General features: G+C 39.8%; 1 long non-coding RNA gene across 3 annotated transcripts in view; it reads right to left on the reverse strand.

Moving 5' to 3' along the window:
• Nucleotides 1–477: 477 nt before the first annotated feature.
• Nucleotides 478–19887, reverse strand: part of LOC116183179 (uncharacterized) — a 34733-nt gene continuing 15323 nt past the window's right edge. For 2 of the 3 annotated variants that reach the window (XR_013340436.2, XR_013340435.2), the window contains exons 3-4: nt 11203–11286; nt 478–10566 (exon numbers count right to left, since the gene is read on the reverse strand). This is a non-coding gene — a long non-coding RNA (uncharacterized LOC116183179). The remainder of the gene's footprint in view (nt 10567–11202; nt 11287–19887) is intronic. The other variant, XR_013340437.2, reaches the window with a different exon arrangement.

The raw sequence follows: 19887 nt of genomic DNA on the forward strand, positions 1-19887 counted from the left end.
GCTGCCCGGAACCCACAAAGGCACTCTCCAAACCCCAGCTGGGAGCGGCGGAGGGTGCCTCCATCGCCCGCCCTCGCCCCACAAGAGCTAGCCGGGGCTGAGAGAAAAGGGAACCGGGGCGGGAGCGCGGCAAATCACAATAATTTGAATCAAATCAAACTGATTTTGAATTTTTAAGCAAGGAATTTTCATCTACTATTTAGTTTTTCCACGTAACTCACCTTGTTGAAAGCATGGGGACTCTTGTTGCTTCTCTTTCGACCGCCACTTTGCTCTCGGGGGTTACTCGCCGCTGTCCCCCGTCCCTCCCCGGCCCCCCGGGACCCTCCGGCTAGCTGTCCCCTCCGGGGCCGGGGTTTTCCACGGTCCCGCTGCCCTGGGCTTACCAGGCAGCGTCTGGGTTAGCACGGTTCGAGCTGCGGCGTTGCCTCAGTCGCCGCTAGGATTCGAGATAAAGAGACCAAGAGAGACCAATGGTATGCTTGTCCAGAGAGATTGTATTGCCTGAAGCGTTGCAGTGACCAAAGGCCCTGGGCTATTGCCCAGATACAGTTTTATACAGCAAAATTAAGAGATAAGGATTAAACAATAGAGACAGTGTTCAGCTAAGGCACATCAGAACCACCCCAGGGGCCAGGTCCAATGGGAACTGCTCAGGGGTGGGGAGAAGGGGGTTTACAGAGGAATGCTGAAGCGGGACTTTCCCGAAACAGTGGAGCATACATAAATGTATCTTTTACCTCAGTTTACCATTCCCAAGGCCTTTCTAATACAATGGGGCATACATGAATGTATCCTTTTCCTCAGTTTACCATTCCCAAGGCCTTTCTAAAACCTTCCTCCACGCTACCATGCCAGCATGATAACAACAGTCTCTGTTTACTGTCTCTGAATATACAGTCTCTGTATATTTCATATTTCATAGGAGTAATCTTTTATGACACTTATTTGATTAATGGACTCTGATCAGGAATCTACACCATGCATGATCACTCAGGATCAAAGCCCAGTATTTGTCTGCCCATGTAATCAACTATTCTTCTTACAATATATAAGAAATATTAATGGATACAGGCATATACTGGTGAAGTAAATGAGAGATTTTCCATGGCACAATAGGCTTGGGTGCTAAATCACATGATCTTGCCTAGGCACTGGACGATTTGAAATCCTAAAATAAAATTAAATCCTGAACCAAAATTGAAATCCCAGAAACTGATCAGTCATGTTCCACCTGCATATAAAGTCATAGCTCAACACAGCCATTCAACTTACACGCAGATGTTGCAACATTTCTGAGAGACAGAGGTCATGATTTATGTTTGGAATGAGATTTGAGCTACTCCAGTCAAGGCTTCAGATTTGGGCCTTGCAAGGCCTTCCAGCCTCTGATGCAGTTAGAAATTAAGAGTTTGTGGCGCAGTTAGAAATTATGTTACGGTAACTACAAAGTAATCAGCTATCTGAGTGCAAATTAGAGTAGAGCTGCAGTGTGAAAGGTCTGACCACCTTAAGACAAAGATAATCAATGTTAGCTTGCCAATTAGAGTGCCTTTCAAACTGTAAACTATGTAGAAGTGTATAAAACTGCCATCTTCTCTCAAATAAATGGAGAACGTTGCATTAATCATATTGGTTGGATGTGCATTCTGTCCTGTCCAGCTGTCCCACGTTATGAGGTCCCTGGCTTTTCACAGATTTATTTTTCAGCTAGTATCACAAGATTTTGATTCTTCTTTTATTTTGGGTGAATAAATTATTTACCTTTTTCTAGATAAAAGAGGGTTTTTTAATAAAAAAGAGTACAAAGTTATTTTTTCTGCATACTGTCTTACAAGATTTAAACTCTGAATGTTCTTATTTAAAAATGTAGTTTCTAGATGCTCTTACCAATTGCATAAAGACAGAAAACAAATTAATTACTTTATAACAGAAGTAACTGCTGAATGTTCTATATCTTTTGCCACTTTTTAGAATTCAGCTAACAATTAATGCAGTTAATTGGTAACCTTGTCATCTAAGAACAAACTTTATTAGAACTTTTTCATGTTATAAGTAGTCCTCTCCCTTCCAAAATTAATTTGAATTATGTGAAACCTTATTTGCATAGACTTTCCAAAAAAGAAGAGTAGTTTCCAAGTGGATGGAAAAAAATAACTATCATCCAGGAAACTGGAATCTAGGAAAGTTGCCAGGAATGTATGTAAGCCACCAAATAACTAATAAAAAACTTCCCAGAGAATATTGCATCATGGGTAATAGCCATTTTCCTAACAATACAAAATTCTTAACAGCAAATTCAGTAAGTGATAATGAATATACCAATGGTCCAGAGAAGAAGATGAAAAAAAAATTTTTTAGGATAATAGTTGGAAAAGCAGTAAACTTGAAAACTGTTTTGGAATCTGGCCTTAAAACAGGAGACAGTGTTTAGAATAGGCCTAGTAACTGAGGACCATTATTTTACTTTTGATTATTATAAACCTGTTATCACAGTAATTTCGTAATCTTTCCATTAGTGTTTTAACTTAATTTGTGACACCATTTATTAACAGCATATAAAGACCAAGGGAGAAAATAAAATTATCTCATGTAAGAGTATTTTCTAAGTAACCATGGGGTAGTTATCTTTCAAAAAATGCTTTTGAACTAAGAAAAGCAAATTGCACAGAGATTTAGTTAACTACTTCATGCAGCACATATAAATACCTGTGGGATTCCTTAAAATCAGAGGGTTTTGGGCACATTGCAAAAGGCAGGCCTCAGAGACAGCAGGATGATGATTAGAACTAAGCAGTAGCTGTAAGATTTGTCAGCAGAAAAATTATACAAGAAGTAGAAAGAAAGAACAAATAGAGCAATGGTCTGTGTATTAATGCTTGAGTAGAACTATTTCCTAAGTTGCAGAAAAGTATATCTGGTGAGATATTAAGAAAGTCTAAGCTTAATAATGGAGCTCTGTGCATTGTATCTTGAGGCTTACAAGCAAGTGTTATATTCTAACTAAGCAAGCATTGTTTTAACTAAAGGTACGTGTGCTTATAGTGATTGGATAGAACTACTGTTAGCATTCTGGAACACACATAATCACAGGATATGATTATATGCAGGTGCTTTTATTAAGAGCTCTGGGAGTCAGGGGTAAAAACCCATATCTGACTCCAACATGGCTTTTGAGCTGAACATATTTTATATTCTATCGTTATATAAGTTACATATTAAACTTATATTGTTATATTGTATACATTGACATGAGTTTCTCGTGATCTTTCTTAGGTCCCTGACCACAGTTTCTCATGAATATTCTTATAATTAAACAGCAATTATATTTAATTACTAAACAATCATCACATCTAACAATTATATCATTTATCATGTACTAGCTACACAGGTGCAGTTCTAGCAAGTACAAGTTCTTCATGTGCTTAGGGTATTTATTTTTCCAGGGCCTACTAAGCTTACTTTCCTGTTAACCCTAAATCCCCATGATTTTAAAACCCTTTTACTATCATTTTCTCCTCTTTGAAAGTATTTTCACTTCACTATACGTGCAAATATTTTCACTTGATTCAGTCTTTAGTTTCTAAGTTTATACATGACATTCTTCAAATCCAGGATTGATTGTCATGGACTGGAGGATCAGAGGATGATGGGTGTGGATGCTGTGCCAGTACCTTGATTATTTTCCGGTTCCAGGATGTCCTCTTCTGTATCTCTCCTTTTAGGACACTGTAGACTAACCAAATTACTAAAACACAATTAGTAGGATTATTACACTCTCAATGATAGACTTAATCCATGAACTCACATTCTACCCTAACCCATTAAAGACTTTGTCTAACCAGCTCATAGTCAAATCTTTCTGTTCTTCTTGTACTTCATGCTCTATTTGTTTTAACTTATTGATGTCATATTCTACGTCTGCAGTTACATTTGGGATGTGGATGCAGCAATGATCAATCTGTCCCTTTAAAAATCCACACACTTCATGCTCTTTCAGAAGTAACAAATCTAAAGCAAATCGATTTTGTAAGGTCATTTTTGTGGTGGCTTGTAATTGTACGTTTAGTTCTTTAAATCCTTCCCTAGTGACCCTAGCCTGTCTATCTACTTGACCTGAAAGTTTGTACAACATTTCTTTATTCTGATAAGTTTGCTATAGGACCAAGCAAAGACTCTAAGGCCCACATAAATTTCACTCCACTAGAGGGTTCTTGCCAAGTTGCATCTTGATTTTCACTATCTGGAACTTCTCGTCTTGTTCTTATCTGCAGAAGTTCATCTTTTCCCTTAAATGGGGACTTTCCCAAATTGGACAAAAAGTAGGGAGGCCTAAAGTAATTTCTTTTACTTTCCCGTCTACAGGTAGATGGGTTGTCCAGGTACCATCACTTGTTGCCCATACAAATTGTCCTGGACTTCAGAGTGTACTCTTGGTACATCCTATAAGTATTTTATTATTCACTTTACCCTGTTTGTGTTTGATACCTCTGCAGGCACAACCAATTTGTAAGGCTACTGCCAGTCATGGAATTTGTTTTATTTCTATCATCAGAAGTGCAATTATATGTTTTATTACATGTCCACCAACTTACTTTGTCTGCCTTTGTTCTACTACTAGTGGCAGTGTTCACTACTGTTGGATCTGTTTCATTTTCTGAACCTTCCCATGTAATGAACGAAGGAGTGGTAGCCATGTACTGGAATTTTTGAAGTATACTCAGAGACCATGCAGTGTCCCAAGGCTCTATTTAACCTTTGTGGTCTTTTGCCTCGCACTTCCACACTAGAGTAGTTTCTGTAACATTTTATGTAACCTTTTTATAATGTGGTAAGAAGCATTGCCATTGATTTGGGATGCCCCCTGCCCATTCTATTTGATATCCTATTGTGCCATTATTTTGAAGACAGTCTCGTTGACTCAAAGGATGTAACCATTGTTCTATTACTTTCCAGGTTACCTTGATTACCTGTCTTGATTCGATTCTGGTACCTGTTTGCATGTAATTGTTTTGTTCTTTTGTATTTCAGATAGTAATGTCATTATGATTCCCCAATTTATTGGGTCTCCCTCTGCCTTAGGTATTGGCAGACAAGCAGTTATTCTGCTAGTGTTCTGCATTTTGGCAAAATTTTTAACGAATCCAATCATTACATTCTCAGCCCAAATTGCACTGGAAACCTTTATCACCTGTGTTTCTGCCTGCACCCCTCTCTTCATTCTAGAATGAAGAGTGGTTAATTGATCTTTTTGCATTCCACATCCCAAAGACCATGAAATAAGCATTGGTACAATTACTGGTAACATTCCTGAAACAATTAAACACATCTTATCTGCAGCTTTGTTGGTCCCACAGTTTACACAGTCCGCAGTTCGGGATGGGTTTTCTTCACTCGAGTGTAGTGTATGCAGGAGTCCACTCCAGCTACCTTGACTGCTGTAAAGGTGATCAGTAGTACCTGATGGGGTCCAGTCCACTTTTCTTTCAATGGTTCTTCATTCCAATTCTTAATGTACACCTCGTCTTCTGGATTTATGTAATGAACTGGATTCTCGAGAGTCAGTGGCCTATTCTACATGAGGATGCTCTGAAGTCATGCTAAAGTTTTCCCGAGAGACAGAACATGGTTATATACTTCCTGTTTTCCCGTGACATGTATATTTGGATTGGGTCCAGGAGATTCATATGGTTTCCCATACAATATCTCATAAGGACTGACTGACATCCCACTCCTAGGCTTTATCCAGATTCTCAGTAATGCTATTGGTAAAGCCTGTGGCCACTGCAGTTTGCCTTCTTAACATATTTTACTGATCTGCCTTTTTAGTGTCTGATTCATCCTCTCCACCTGTCCACTTGACTGGGGTCTCCATGGTGTGTGGAAGTCCCAAGTTATTCCTAGTAACCTACTTACATCTTTTAACCACTGTGGCTATGAAGTGGGGTCCCCTATCTGATGCTATCTCTAGAGGCACCCTGAATCTGGGAATGATTTCTTGTAGTAACCACTTAACTGTTTCTTTTGCTTGGTTCGTGCGACAGGGAAGGGCTTCTGGCCATCCAGAAAATGTATCAACCCCTACTAACAAATATTTGTATCCTCTAGTTCTTGGTAGTTCTACAAAATCTACCTGCCAATAATCTCCTGGTTCTATCCCTACCCAAATCCTTCCTAGTTGTGCCTGTCTTTTAGCCACTGGGTTATTTTTCAAGCAAATCTCACACTTCGACATTACTGATTTTGCCATTGTTAACATTCGTACTGAGACCAAATAACGTTTTAGAAACTTTACCAACGCCTCTGCACCCCAATGACATTTGTTATGTTTAATTTGTAGAACCTTTCTCATTACCAAGGGGGGTACCACTATCTGTCCGTGTGCAGTTACCTACCACCCTTCTGGATTCTTCCGTGCATTCAGCGAATGTCCCAGTTTCTCATTTTCTGCTGAATATTTCAGCTGTGAAGGTAAATTGAATTGAGATACATTAAGTTTTAAAGGGACCAATGCCATTGCTGTTTGCACCTTTCGAGCAGCCTGTTGAGCTGTCCAATCTGCCTTTTGATTTCCCTCATAAATTTTGGAGTTTCCTGATTGGTGTGCCTTACAGTGCATAATTGCTACTTGTTCAGGTTTTTGTACTGCTCTTATCAGCTGCAGAACTACATTTTGATGTTTAATGTGCATCCCTTGAGATGAAAGCGGGCCCTGTTCTTTCCATAGAGCCCCATGCACATGCACTACTTCAAATGCATATTTTGAATCAGTCCATATGTTCACCTTTTTCCCTTCACTTAATTCTATTGCTCTGGTTAAAACAACCAGTTCTGCCTTCTGGGCAGATGTATTTGGTGGCAATGCTTTTGCCTCTATCACTGTACTGATTGTTGTTACCGCATATCCAGCGTGTCTGATTCCGTTCTCCATGAAAGTGCTTCCGTCTGTGAACAACTCCCAGTCTGGCTGTTCTAGGGGGACATCTTTCAGATCTGCTCAAGCTGCACAGGTGTGTTCTATTACTTCCACGCAATCGTGTTCCAATGGGCTTTCTTCAGATGTTGTACCTAGGAACAAGGCTGGGTTCAAAAGGTTAGTTGTTTTTAATGTTACATCATCCTGCTCCATTAAGATTACCTGGAATTTAATCATTCAACTCAGGGAGAGCCAATGGCCCCCCTTCTGTTCCAACACAGTAGTTACCATATGTGGTACATAGACATCTATGTGCCTTCCCATGGTGAGCTTCCTGGCTTCTTGTATCAGGATCACAGTGGCTGCGACTGCCCGCAGACATGAATGCCATCCAGCACTGACGTTGTCAAGTTGTTTGGAAAAGTAGCCCACTGGCCTTTTCCAGCTTCCCAAACGTTGGGTTAAGACTCCCAATGCCAGACACATCCTTTCATGTACAAACAGCTGAAAATCTTTGGACAAATCAGGTAACTCCAATGCAAGAGCAGTTGTCAAGGCCTCCTTTAGTTTGAGGAAAGTCTCCCTCTGTGGTTTGCCCCAGGTAAATGATCCACAGGTGGCACCACCCTGTCATCCCAAGGAAGACTCGCAGCTTATGTCGATTCTGGGGCTCTGGAATGGCACAAATAGCTTGAATATGGTTAGTACCCAATTTTCGCTGCCCTTGTGAGATTTCACATCCCAGGTAAATCACAGTAGGTCAATTCGTGCTTTTTCTTTAAATACCTTATATCCTCCCATTCCCAGTGAATTTAAAATCTCAATTGTTACCTTTATGCAGGTTGTTTTCTCCTCTGTGGCTATCAGTATATCATCAACATACTGTAGCAGCAGGTATTGTTCTCTTGGTACTTGCCCTCTTGCCGTCCAGGTGTCCAGCTCCTTTGCCAGTTGGTTTCTGAATAGGGTTGGACTGTTCTTGAAACCAGGTGAGCTGGGCCTTTCTTCCATTTCCTGGATTTTCCCACTCAAAGGCAAACAAGTTCCTACTTTCTTTGTCAAGGGGTATGCAGAAAAAGGCATCTTTTAGATCAATTACTGTAAACCATTTATATGTCTCTTTCATGGATGTTAACAATGTGTAAGGATTGGCAACCACTGAATAAATGTCCTTAGTTATTTCATTTTTTGCTCTCAAATCCTGCAATAGTCTATACTCACCACTGAGTTTCCTCACTAGAAATATAGGTGTATTCACATTCTTCTAAAATTTTGTATTTCAAGAATTTATATTAAAAGCTCCACATTCTCAAAGGTTATCACCGCATCAAGTTTTGCCAATAAATCTCTACCTAAAAGGGGAATTGGACACTCAGGCACATACAGGAATTAATGCGTCAGGACCTTATTTCCAAAACACAGATCTAGGGGTTGTAGGAATGGCCAATTTTCCACTTTCCCTGTGGCCCTGACTACTGTTGTTTGTTTGTCCCCAATTTGTCTTTGCAAATCATTCAGTACAGAATACATGGCACCCGTATCCACCAGGAATTTTACTACTCTTTCACCTAGCTGTATGGTCACAAAAGGTTCCTTGGTATTTCCCATATTTAGTCAATTACTGCATTTCCCCAGCACCATTAATTTTGCAGTATCTTGATCCTGGCTTGGCTGGTTGCCTTGGTAAAACTGGTTTGGACACTCATTCTCCCAGTGACCTTGCATGCAAAAAGCACACTGGTTAAATCCTAATTTTGGCACAGCAGTTCTCCCATGTCCCCTGCCAAATCCACCTCCCCTCCCCAGTCCACAGCCACCCCTGCCCCTCCCTCTGATGCCTGGGTTTCCTTTCCCTTGTATTACTACCAAGAGGTTTTGTTGTTGCCTTTTACTTATTTCCTTTTCCCTGTTATTGTATACTTTCCAAGCTACTTCAAGCAATTTGTCCAGATTTCTTAATTCTTCCCCTTCTAGTTTTTGCAGTTTTCTCCTAATGTCATCCTGTGACTGCCCCAGGAAAATGAGAGCGATCTGAACCTTTGCTTGTGGTGCATCTATTTGGAGATCTGTGTATTTTCTCACTGCTTCCTTAAGCCTTTCCAAAAACACAGTAGGGGATTCTTTCTTCTCCTGCCTTATCTCATATAATTTAGACCAATTTATAGTCTTAGGTACAGCATGCTGAACACCTATCTGCACCCACTCCTGATATTTCTTCAGTCTCTGCACATGCCCAGATACATTAGGATCCCACCCTGGATCCTTGGTTGGAAAATTATCATCTAGTGTTCCCATTACAAGCCTGTTTATGATATCCTGCCTTGCCTTTTCCTTGGCTGCTTTAAGTACCATTTCTTTCTCTGTAGAATCCATTAGGGTGTCTAATATTACTTGTATATCATCCCAATCTGCATTCTGAGTTTTCATAATAATTTTTATCACTCTTGCCACTTCATCAGGATTTTCTCTATGAGTTCCAGCCGATTGTTTCCAAATTACTAAATCTGCAGGGGAAAAAGGTACTTTTACAAACACTGGCCCCTCTGCTCCTATTCCCTGTCATAAGGGGGCAATCACAGTCCTCTTCTGTCTACCCAGATCTTTTCTGGCCAAGACTGGGGTGGGCTTTGACTGATTCCAAGTCCTATGAGATACTGGTATCGCAGATTCACTTTCATCTCTACTCTCACTATCTCCTTCACTTTCATCCTCCCCCCTTCTATGCATCACAGTTAAATTTAGAGCATTTCTAGGGGAAGAGGGGTCAGGTAATGGTGAAAGAGGGATGATAGGTGATCGGGAGAGAGGGTTTGAGTGGGTGAAATAGGACTAGACAAAATAGGATTGGGTGAAGCAGGGGATGAAGTAGGGGTAGGGGCAGGCAGGATAGGATTAGGTTCTCTTGGTCTTGCGGGGGCTACCTGTAAATCAACATCTGTATCGTTCCTCAAACTCAGACTTTCTTTCAATGCAAAATATTCTAAACAATGTTTCTCCTTCATACAAACCTCACACTTATCACTTGTAGATGCCTTAACTACCATCAAACCTCATTCAACCTGCCATTCTGGCTTATCTTACAAGTAGAAAAACAAATCAATATATGGAACCTCATCCCATTTTCCTTCATGTTTACAAAACAACATTATTTGCAAAATAGTGTTATGTTGTAATGTTCCATTCAGTGGCCATTTTTCACCACCTTCCAAAACATATTCTGGCCACCATGTATTACAGTAATCAATTAACTTACCCCTATGTAAGTCTTGCCCAAAATTGCCTTGTTTCCAATGTGCTAATAAGCACCCCAAAGGAGAACGTGGTATGGGGGCATTGCTGACCAAGAGACCTTTAAGCTTCTCCATATTACAGCTACAAGACACCACAGAATGCCAAACCTGCAACACTTTCGCGAAGTCTAATGGACAACGCCTAGGCAATACCACAGGAATTCCTTTAACCCAACCGAGCGTAGCTTTCACTGCTCTTATTGGCAGGTTCCACACCAAATTAAAAGAACCTTACCTCTCTCCAGGGGACGTTGTGAGTGGCGGAGGGTCGCGGCACCGATGGGCTCCCCGAGAATCCCTCGGTGCCGGCTGGAGAGTGATTGTGTTGCAGGGTCCTCAGCAGAGCTCGCAGGGTCCCATCTGGGTCACGAAAATGTTAGCGTTCAGAAACACACATAATCAATGGAATATGATTATATGCAGGTGCTTTTATTAAGAGCTCTGGGAGTCGGGGGTACAGACCCAAATGTGACTCCGACATGGCTTTCGGGCTTAACATATTTTATATTCTATAATTATATAAGTTACATATTAATTATTAAAATTATATTGCTATATTGTATACATTGACATGAGTTTCTCATGATCTTTCTTAGGTCCCTGACCACAGTTTCTCATGATTATTCTTAAGATTAAACAGTAATTATATTTAATTACTAAACAATCGTCACATCTAACAATTATATCATTTATCATGTACTAGCTACACAGGTGCAGTTCTAGCAAGTACAAGTTCTTCATGTGCTTAGGGTGTTTATTTTTCCAGGGCCTACTAAGCTTATTTTCCTGTTAACCCTAAATCCCCATGATTTTAAAACCCTTTTACTATCACTACTGTCAATATGCTTTTGCTTTGTGTGACTGGTCAAAAAGCTTATAAAGTAAGTTGTAACATTAAGTTCTTGGTCTGTTGCCTGGATGTGAGCTGGCATCTTCCCATTGAAATAGCCATGTAATGAAACTGATGCTAAAAACTAAACAGCTGAAGATGCATACCACCGCAGTCCCGTCCCATTTGTGACTTGTATATAGCTCCCGGCCGGCGATAAATGGTGTTCCTCTGTGAGGACGACGGTTAGACTAGTGGAATAAAAAATAAGATTGTGGATTACTCGGTTGCTGGAGGCCCAGGTGTTAATAAATAGAATGGTTCATCCCCTTCGTCGTCAGTATCTTATATGCTTGTAAGCACCCAGTAGCAATTTTAGTGGTTCCTGGGCATCATGATGGGAGTTTTCTATCTAAAACAGAATGGGATGTCTTTTACTGGCTTGAGACAATTTTACAGGATAAAGGACATTCAGATATCTCAAAACATGAACTAAAAGACTTATTCATCTGGGTAAAGGCAAATACTTAAAATATAGACTTGAAGTCTGCTTTTACCTGTGATTTTTTGGGACCAGATAAACTGGAAAATTTACAATCTGTTCTCTCTTAAAAAAGAAGAGGCTTTGGTAAAACTAACGCCTGTCTCCAGAGCTTTAATGGAAAGTTTCAAACCAAATGATCTTAGCAAAGACTTTCTTGAGTACCAAAACAGGACACCTGGTTCTGAAACTTTAATTCTGACTGCTGCTGGGTCTTCGTCCTTCTCTGGGGGGGGTGTCGGGTTTTGTTCGGGGTTCCTTCCCTTCTCCTGGCATGTCCGGGGTTTCCCCAGGCAGTGTGAACAACACCCCGACCCCTGAGAAGGGGGAATCCGATCAGCTTCCAGCTTCAGTTGTGTGCTTTGTTTCTTCCGGAATTCCCTGCATCACTGATGCTACCACCGGGCGTCCTCCCATCCCTCCGCGAAATCATCCACCCCCAGGGCTCCCAGGAAAGCTTTCAGGATTTTTTTTGTGCTCTGAGAATCTGGGGGGTCCATGGTCATGTTCTGGGGAGGCTGGGATTCTAATGGGTCCGGGAGATGAGAGTTTGGGGAAGATTAGCAAAACAGTGGCTGCTGTTTCTGTGCCCTGCTTTTCTTCCAAGTAGGCTGCGGCCGGGTTTTGTTTGGAAGTGTTGCAGGCTGGGTTTGCTGAGTGGGGCTCTGGATCTGCTCTGCCTGGCCAGGGGGCTGTGGGAGTCACCCCTGCCACAGTTTCCCCTTCTCAAGAGGTTACTCCCTCATATTGGGCTTAGGCGGACAGATTGCTTTGCAGTTCAGAGACTTCTTTTCCTGTTACTTCTTCCCTCAAGCCCCTTCCGGGATTTTTGCCATTTGTAACCCCCCAGCCTCCGGTTGTAGCTGGAGGGGGGGCTTTGGATTTGGCTCTGCCTGCAGGGGAGCAGGCAGGAGGGCAGAAGGACGTGACACGTGACAGCCAGGGGTTGGACAGGGCAGGGATGTCTCTGCGCAGAGAGATGGATGGGGTGGAGGTGGGAGAGCTCAGGAAAGTTTCTGCGGAGATACAGACAGATCGTTTGGAAGCCTTGAAGCCTGTCTCATTCGCTGTTGGGGGGGAAAAAAGAATGTCAAAATTGCAGTTTGGAACTGAGAGTTTTCCAGCTGCATCCCCACTGGTGGGGATATGGTGTGGAACTTTTAACAGTTCATTGGAAAGTGTCACAAATACAAATTTGGGATCTGCAGCTCAAGAGCACCCCAATTTGTATTAATCTAAAAGGATCCAATTTAGTGAACTGAGACATGATTTAGAGGGCTCTGGCTTTCTTTCTGTACCTGATACAACGCATTCTGCAGCTGCTACCTCCAATAGGGGGGGCGATGTTGGGAAAGTGGAGCTCTCCTCCTCCCTCCTCCCTGGCAGGGCTCCCCGGGGAGGCCTGTTGCTACAGCAATGCTACCGCCAAGAACTTGGAGTTTCTTGGCAGGGTTCCTGGGACAGCTGATTGTTGTAACAATACTACCTGTTATTCTGGGTCAGACACAGGAGTGATGAGAGGGAAAAACAAAACAGGGTCTAAATCAGAGGTAAACCTTCCACTGCAACCACCTAATTGGACTAATATTAGTCAAAATTTATAAAAAAATTTGAATTCAAATAAACAACTCCTCACCTTATCGGTAAGGTATGGTCATAATGATGAAACTCTTTCTCACCATGTTATAAAAGAGCTCCGTCAGGCTTTGAAAGACAGTGGGTTCTCTTCGCCTTATTTTAACAATGTATTGAAAAGTATATTTAATTCTTATGACTTAGTCCCTGCTGATTGTCGAAATGCGGTTTCCCTGATCTTAACCAATTCACAATATCTCTTATGGGAATTACAATGGAAAAACCTTATTAATAAATTGGGTGAAAAATATGAAAACTCTCCTTATGAGAACATAGATATTGTCCAACTAGCAGGTGATCCACCTTTCCATAGACCAGAAAATCAGGCAGCAGAATTGCCTCGGCCTGTGCTCACAGATGCTGCTAGAAAAGCTTTGTTTTCAGTTGAGCCAGCTGGTACCCATGTAAATGCTTATACTGCTATCAGACAAGGTGAATCGGAATCCTTTGTCTCTTTCTTAGATAGATTGATCCAAGCAGTTGAAAAACACTGTCCAGATGAGCAAGCTCATTCCTGTATTATCCAAAACCTTGTTTTGTCAAGGCTAATGAAGAATGTAGAAAAATTATTTTAACTTTACCTGATCAGCCTCCAACTGTAACACAGATGCTAACAGCTTGCAGTAAGTTCACTTCTCCACAACATCTTGCTAATGTGCAAGTTAATGCTTTTGGAAAGCAAATTACAGAATCCCAAGAAAAGTTAGGAAAAACATTGGGAGATAATTTGGCTAAAGCTTTGGGAGAAAATTTGGGACAACAAATGGAAAAGCTCGAAAAGGTCCTGGAAACGCAAACAAAATTTTTTGAAAAATTTGTTGGTACTGTACAGTTGGACTCTGATAAAAAGGTATGTTGCTTTGCTTGTGGTAAATCAGGACACATGAAAAAGGATTGTCCTACAAAAACAATCCAACCTAAACAACTTTCTATTTGCCCTCGATGTCAGAAAGGGAAGCATCTTGCTAAATACTGTCACTCTCAATTTGACATTGATGGCAGGCCTTTGCTGTTAAACTCAAAATAGAGCGTGTACTACCACTGCGCTTCAACACAAGTAGTAATTCCTCCTTACAGTCAATTACCCAGTCAAATGATATTGGTACCTCAGTCATTCCTACCTCAGTCAACCATTCCTCAAATGGTCCCAGCTCAATACCCTCAAGGTTAGAATTGGCCCTCTCAAAATTGATATACCTTTTAAATAATTTTTGTCATGGAAGCATTTCTACTGGATTTATCAATTTCTTTCAACAAAGGCAAGATTTTTTGATTCTGGGCAAAGCCAGCAACAAAATTTTAGGACTTTCAGTCCTTCCAACTGTTGTTCCAGTAAATTGTAATGAGGAGCTAGTAATTTGAGCTCTTTCACCTAATGTTCCTATGGTTATACCACCAAAAACACCTATAGCTATTGCATTTCTTTTACCCATGAATACACCCAAAAAAAACAACTTTCCAGAGATTTCAGTTATGTCTGTGCCATTTAGTACCTCAGGTCCTGAGGTCATTTGGGTGAAATGTGTGGGCCACAGCCAACCAAAATTGACTAGTAGCCTGACTCATCATGGTAAAACAATTTATATTACAGGTATGCCGGATACTGGTGCAGATGACATTGTAATTTCTCACATATTTTGGCCTTTTGATTGGGATTTGGTAGCTCCTTCAGGTTCCCTCACAGGGATTGGAGGTGCTACTGTGTGTTTGAAAAGTGAATGCATGATTAACATTACAGGTCCTGAAGGAAAAACAGCGATGTTCAGAAGCCTCTTACTTTCTGGGGGAGAGACGTCCTATCCCAGTGGGGAGCAAAACTGGAAGTAGGCCTGTGATGGGAACCACTTCAAAACCTGCCACTTTAAAGCTGAACTGGAAAACTGATCATCCTATATGGATTGACCAATGGCTTTTAACAGAGAAAAAATTAAATATTCTTAAAAAATTGATAAAGGAACAATTACAGCAAGGTCACATCACTCCCACGAACAGTCCCTGGAATTCACCAGTATTCATCATCCACAAAAAGACATCAGACTCCTGGAGGTTGCTTCATGATCTGAGAAGAATCAATGAAGTGATTGAAGACATGGGACCTCTTCAATATGGACTTCCTTTTTTATCAATGATCCTGAAACATTGGCCACTTGTTGTCATTGATTTAAAGGACCGCTTTGTCCACATCCCACTTCATCCCGATGATGCTCCAAGATTTGCGTTTTCTGTTCCAGTCATCAATAGAAGAGAACCTATGCAGAGATACCACTGGAAATCATTGCCTCAAGGAATGAAGAATTTGCCTATAATTTGCCAATATTTTATTGCACAAGTTTTGTCTCCAGTTCGGCAGAAGTATCCCAGATCCGTAATTCTACACTACATGGATGATTTGCTCATCGCTGCTCCAACGCTACCAGAGATGGAGCAAAGTTGTGCTAGTGTTGTTACTGAAATCCAAAATGCTGGATTTGAAATTTCTATAACCAAAATTCAAGAAGTTCCACCCTGGAAGTATCTGGGATGGAAGATGACTGAAAAAAACAATTACATCTCAAAGGAAACAGCTCTGGACCACTGTCAACAACCTACAAGATTTACAACAACTTCTAGAAGAAATCAATTGGGTTAGACCTGTTTTGGGAATTACCAATGATGAACTGGGTCCACTTTTTGATTTGCTGAGAGGAAGTTGTGACATCAACTCTCCTAGAACTCTAACACCTGAAGCTCGTGCAGCTCTTGACAAGGTCATGGAAGTTCTCCAAAGATGACAAGCTCATTGCTGTGTTCCGGAAAAGCCTTTCCTTTTTGCCATTTTGGGAGAAAAAATGCAACTTTTTGGTCTAATTTTCTAATGGGACCCCTCTGAGAGAGATCCTTTGTTGATAATAGAATGGATTTTTCTTCCCTATAGGTCTCCTAAGACTATTTTTACAGTTCTAGAGATGATAGCACAAATTGTAATTAAGGCCAGAACAAGAATGTCAACTTTAGCAGGTCAAGAATTTTCAGGTACCTATTTACCATTGAAAAAAGATTATCTTGATTGGACAATGCAAAATTCTGATGATTTGCAATATGCATTGCTAAATTTCCCACGTATTTGTTCTGTTCATTACCCAGCTCACAAATTATTACAGACAAAATTGAGTTTTAGAGAAAAAAACTGTGTTAAGTGAAGAACCTTTAAATGCAATAACTCTCTTCACTGATGGATCTGGCAAAAGTCACAAATTGGTAATAACTTGGTTTTACCAAACAACTAAATCTTGGGAATCAGATGTCTAAATAGTAGAAGGATCTCCTCAGATTGTTGAACTTGCTGCTGTGGTTCAGGCTTTTCAGCTCTTTCCACAACCTTTTAATTTAATTACAGATGCTGCTTATGTTGCTAATATGGTCAAAAGAATAGAAGAAAGGATGTTAGTAATGATATTTTATATCATTGGCTTTCATGTCTTTATACAGCTTTGCAAAACAGAACTAATCCATATTTTGTTTCTCACATTAGGGCTCATTCTTCACTTCCTGGATTTCTAGTGGAAGGAAACACGAGAGCTGACAAATTGACAATGGTTATTTCAAACACTCTACCAAACATTTTTGAACAAGCAAAAGTGAGTCATGCCTTTTTCACTAAAATGCACAAGCACTTGTGCGAATGTTTCAAATTCCAAAAGTCAAGCTAAGGCTATCATTAGTGCTTGTCCTGACTGTCAGCTTGTGCAGCCTCCTGTTTCTACAGGAGCAGTCAACCCACGAGGCTTGCAAAGCCTGCAATTATGGCAAACGGATATCGCTAAATATCCTTCTTTTGGTAAATTTAAAAATATTCATGTTTCAGTGGACACTTTCTCTGGTGCAGTTTTTGCTTCTCTTCACACAGGTGAAGCAGGTAATGATGCCTGTCACCATTTTTTGCAAGCTTTTGCTCTGTTGGGTGTGCCCCAAGAAGTAAAAATTGACAACGGTCCCCCATATATATCTCAAAAATTTGCCACATTTTTAAAAGATTGGAGTGTTTGCCACATCTTTGGTATTCCTCATTCTCCCACAGGTCAAGTGATTGTTGAGAGGGCACATCAGACATTAAAATACATACTTGATCAACAGAGGGGGAGGAATGGGGGCTTCACCAGACATGAGGTTGAACAAAGCTTTATATGTTTTTATTTTCTTAAACAGCTCTGTTGCAAAATCCAATCCACCAATTTTTAGGTATTTTTCAAATAACACACATGAGAAATGGAAAGAAAATCCCCTTGTTTTCATTAGAAACCCTGTGACAGGACAAATTGAAGGTCCTTTCCAATTAATCACTTGGGGCAAAGGGTATACTTCTGTCTCTACAGGTGCAGGAATTAAGTGGGTCCCTGCGAAAAACGTCAAACCATATCACTCCCAAGAACGTGTTGACTAATCCAAGACTGTAGAAGCAAGTACCAAGAGCTTGAGTTTGAAAGAGTTTTGGTCTTATACAGACTACACACCAGGGATTGCTTCTATGCATCTTTCTAAGCAAAGCAAGAGACAACTTTTTAGTTTTGATCAAAAATACAAACAGAAAAATGAGCCAATTTTTAACATCATATTGAAATTTTCCTGTGGCACACAGAGAAAAAGCTCTGTACAATGTATCTGAAGCAGCAATTAGTGCATAAAAAGAGACATTCCACAATTTCCACAGCTTCGCACTGCCAGCATGCTTTTCTCTGGCAATTAACAGCAAGAAATGATACCTTAAAAAGTGTCAAGGAGAAATAGAGAATTTGATAAAAGTGCAAACTCTTTTTAAACAAGTTTGACACTATTCAAATAACCTTTCTCTTTTCCCATTTTATATTTTTCCCCTATTATATTTTAACACCTTTTTGGTGTGCAACTGTGTCCTGTCATCTTCAAATAACTGAATAAATCTATTATTCAATAAATTCACAATTCAAACATAAACATATTTCCATCAGAAAAAAATTAGTTATGGCATTTCCCAAACACCAGGAATGTATCCCAAGAAGGAAACTTACTCTTAAATAAGTTCCAAAAAAAAACTTTTTAAATTAACTTATTCTTAAATAAGTTCCAAAAAAACTTTAATTTTGCTCTCTATATTTCAGGAACAGGATGCTTAACAGTGATAAACATTTCAGAAACAGTGGTTAGCTCAGAGAATTTCTCTCTGTGGCTATTCACCATGAAAGTCTTCCGGATTCCAGAATGTTCATTCTAGGTTTATGTTCTCATCTCTTTCTCAAACAAACAGCACTTTCTAGATGTGGAAATAGTAACTGATGTAAGAATTGGAAATACAAGTAAAATTTTTTTTGTGCTCCATTCTTACACTGCCATAGTCACTCTCTAAGCATCAGCTGCTTAACGTAAGGATTATATAATTTAGTTCATGGAGTTCCTATGGGTATAGGCCATCATAGTTATCTTCAAAAACATAGAGCTGCTCTGCCTACTTCCTACTTCTTGCTATGCACCACTGTAACTGCAGCCCTCTTAACTTCACTGTTTATTAAAAAAGATTGACCTTTTATGCATGTTTAGGGAGACTAAATTAGAAAGGAAAATAAGGGAAACAAACACAAGTGACAGGGCAAGACAAGGCAAGGAAAGGGACAAAAATGACATACGTGCACCTGCTGCATAGTATGGTAGCAGGACTCATGTAAAAAACTATATTTTCTGTCACATGTTGAGTGGAAATCATAAGACTTAAGGAAGAGAAGAGGAGGTCAGGGATTGTTATCTATCAGAATAGCTTATTCAGCTTTCAAACCCATCTAGAGGAAGATGATGCATTAAAGGGTAACTAAATTCTAATTACATTTCTTCAGAAAGCAGTACCTAGTGCCATACTTAGCTCATCCTATTACATACTATAATTGATTATTATAAAAAAGGAGAATGCAAATTTTAAAAAGAGCTTGTAATAAAGTGTCTCATTTAAATTGCTGTGGATCTTGCAATCACATTCTAAAACTGATGTATCCATTGCCCTATAATGATATTTATGTTAATATCCTCCCTTCAGCAGAAAGGGACTGAAACTTGTATCCATATGGCACAACATGTTTATTCTGAATGTAATATTGTTAGACTGAGTACAGCAATTTAGGGTATTTTATAAAAAAGGGAAAGTCTGTTGGTTTTCAATCATCATGTGTTCTGAACATTTTCATTCTTCCCTGTTTATAAAGAACAATTTAGCCCTTCACAAAAATAAGTAGACTAAAATATCTTGAATTATATTTTAATAATATACTACATATGTACATTACATAATATATTACAATATATGTCAATAAATATGTGTTCTTTTTTCAGTTCTAATAACAGGAAAAGAAAATTACTCAGTGGCTAGTGTATATTCATCATCTTCTTGTTTGGGTTTTGGTCTCTTTTTTTAATAGAAATAATTTCAATTAACATAATGAAGAATTTAAGAAAGCAATAAATTAGTATGTCTGATTTTTCCATGGAATTTTAAAGGGATAGATCAGGTGCATCCTTTTATGGATACAAATTAAAGACTTTTGAAAGCACAGCAAAGTGTTATTTTCTGTTTTCCTTGTTGAATAAATCATGGCTTCAGAATGACTTTAATGTAAACTTCAATTTTTCAAAGCCATTATAAAGCTGCATACTTAGTTTCTTTTAATGTAATGATATA

The sequence above is a fragment of the Lonchura striata genome, chromosome 2 (assembly GCF_050655825.1).
Source record: "Lonchura striata isolate lonStrDom1 chromosome 2, ASM5065582v1, whole genome shotgun sequence".
In the NCBI taxonomy this organism is placed as follows: Eukaryota; Metazoa; Chordata; class Aves; order Passeriformes; family Estrildidae; genus Lonchura; species Lonchura striata.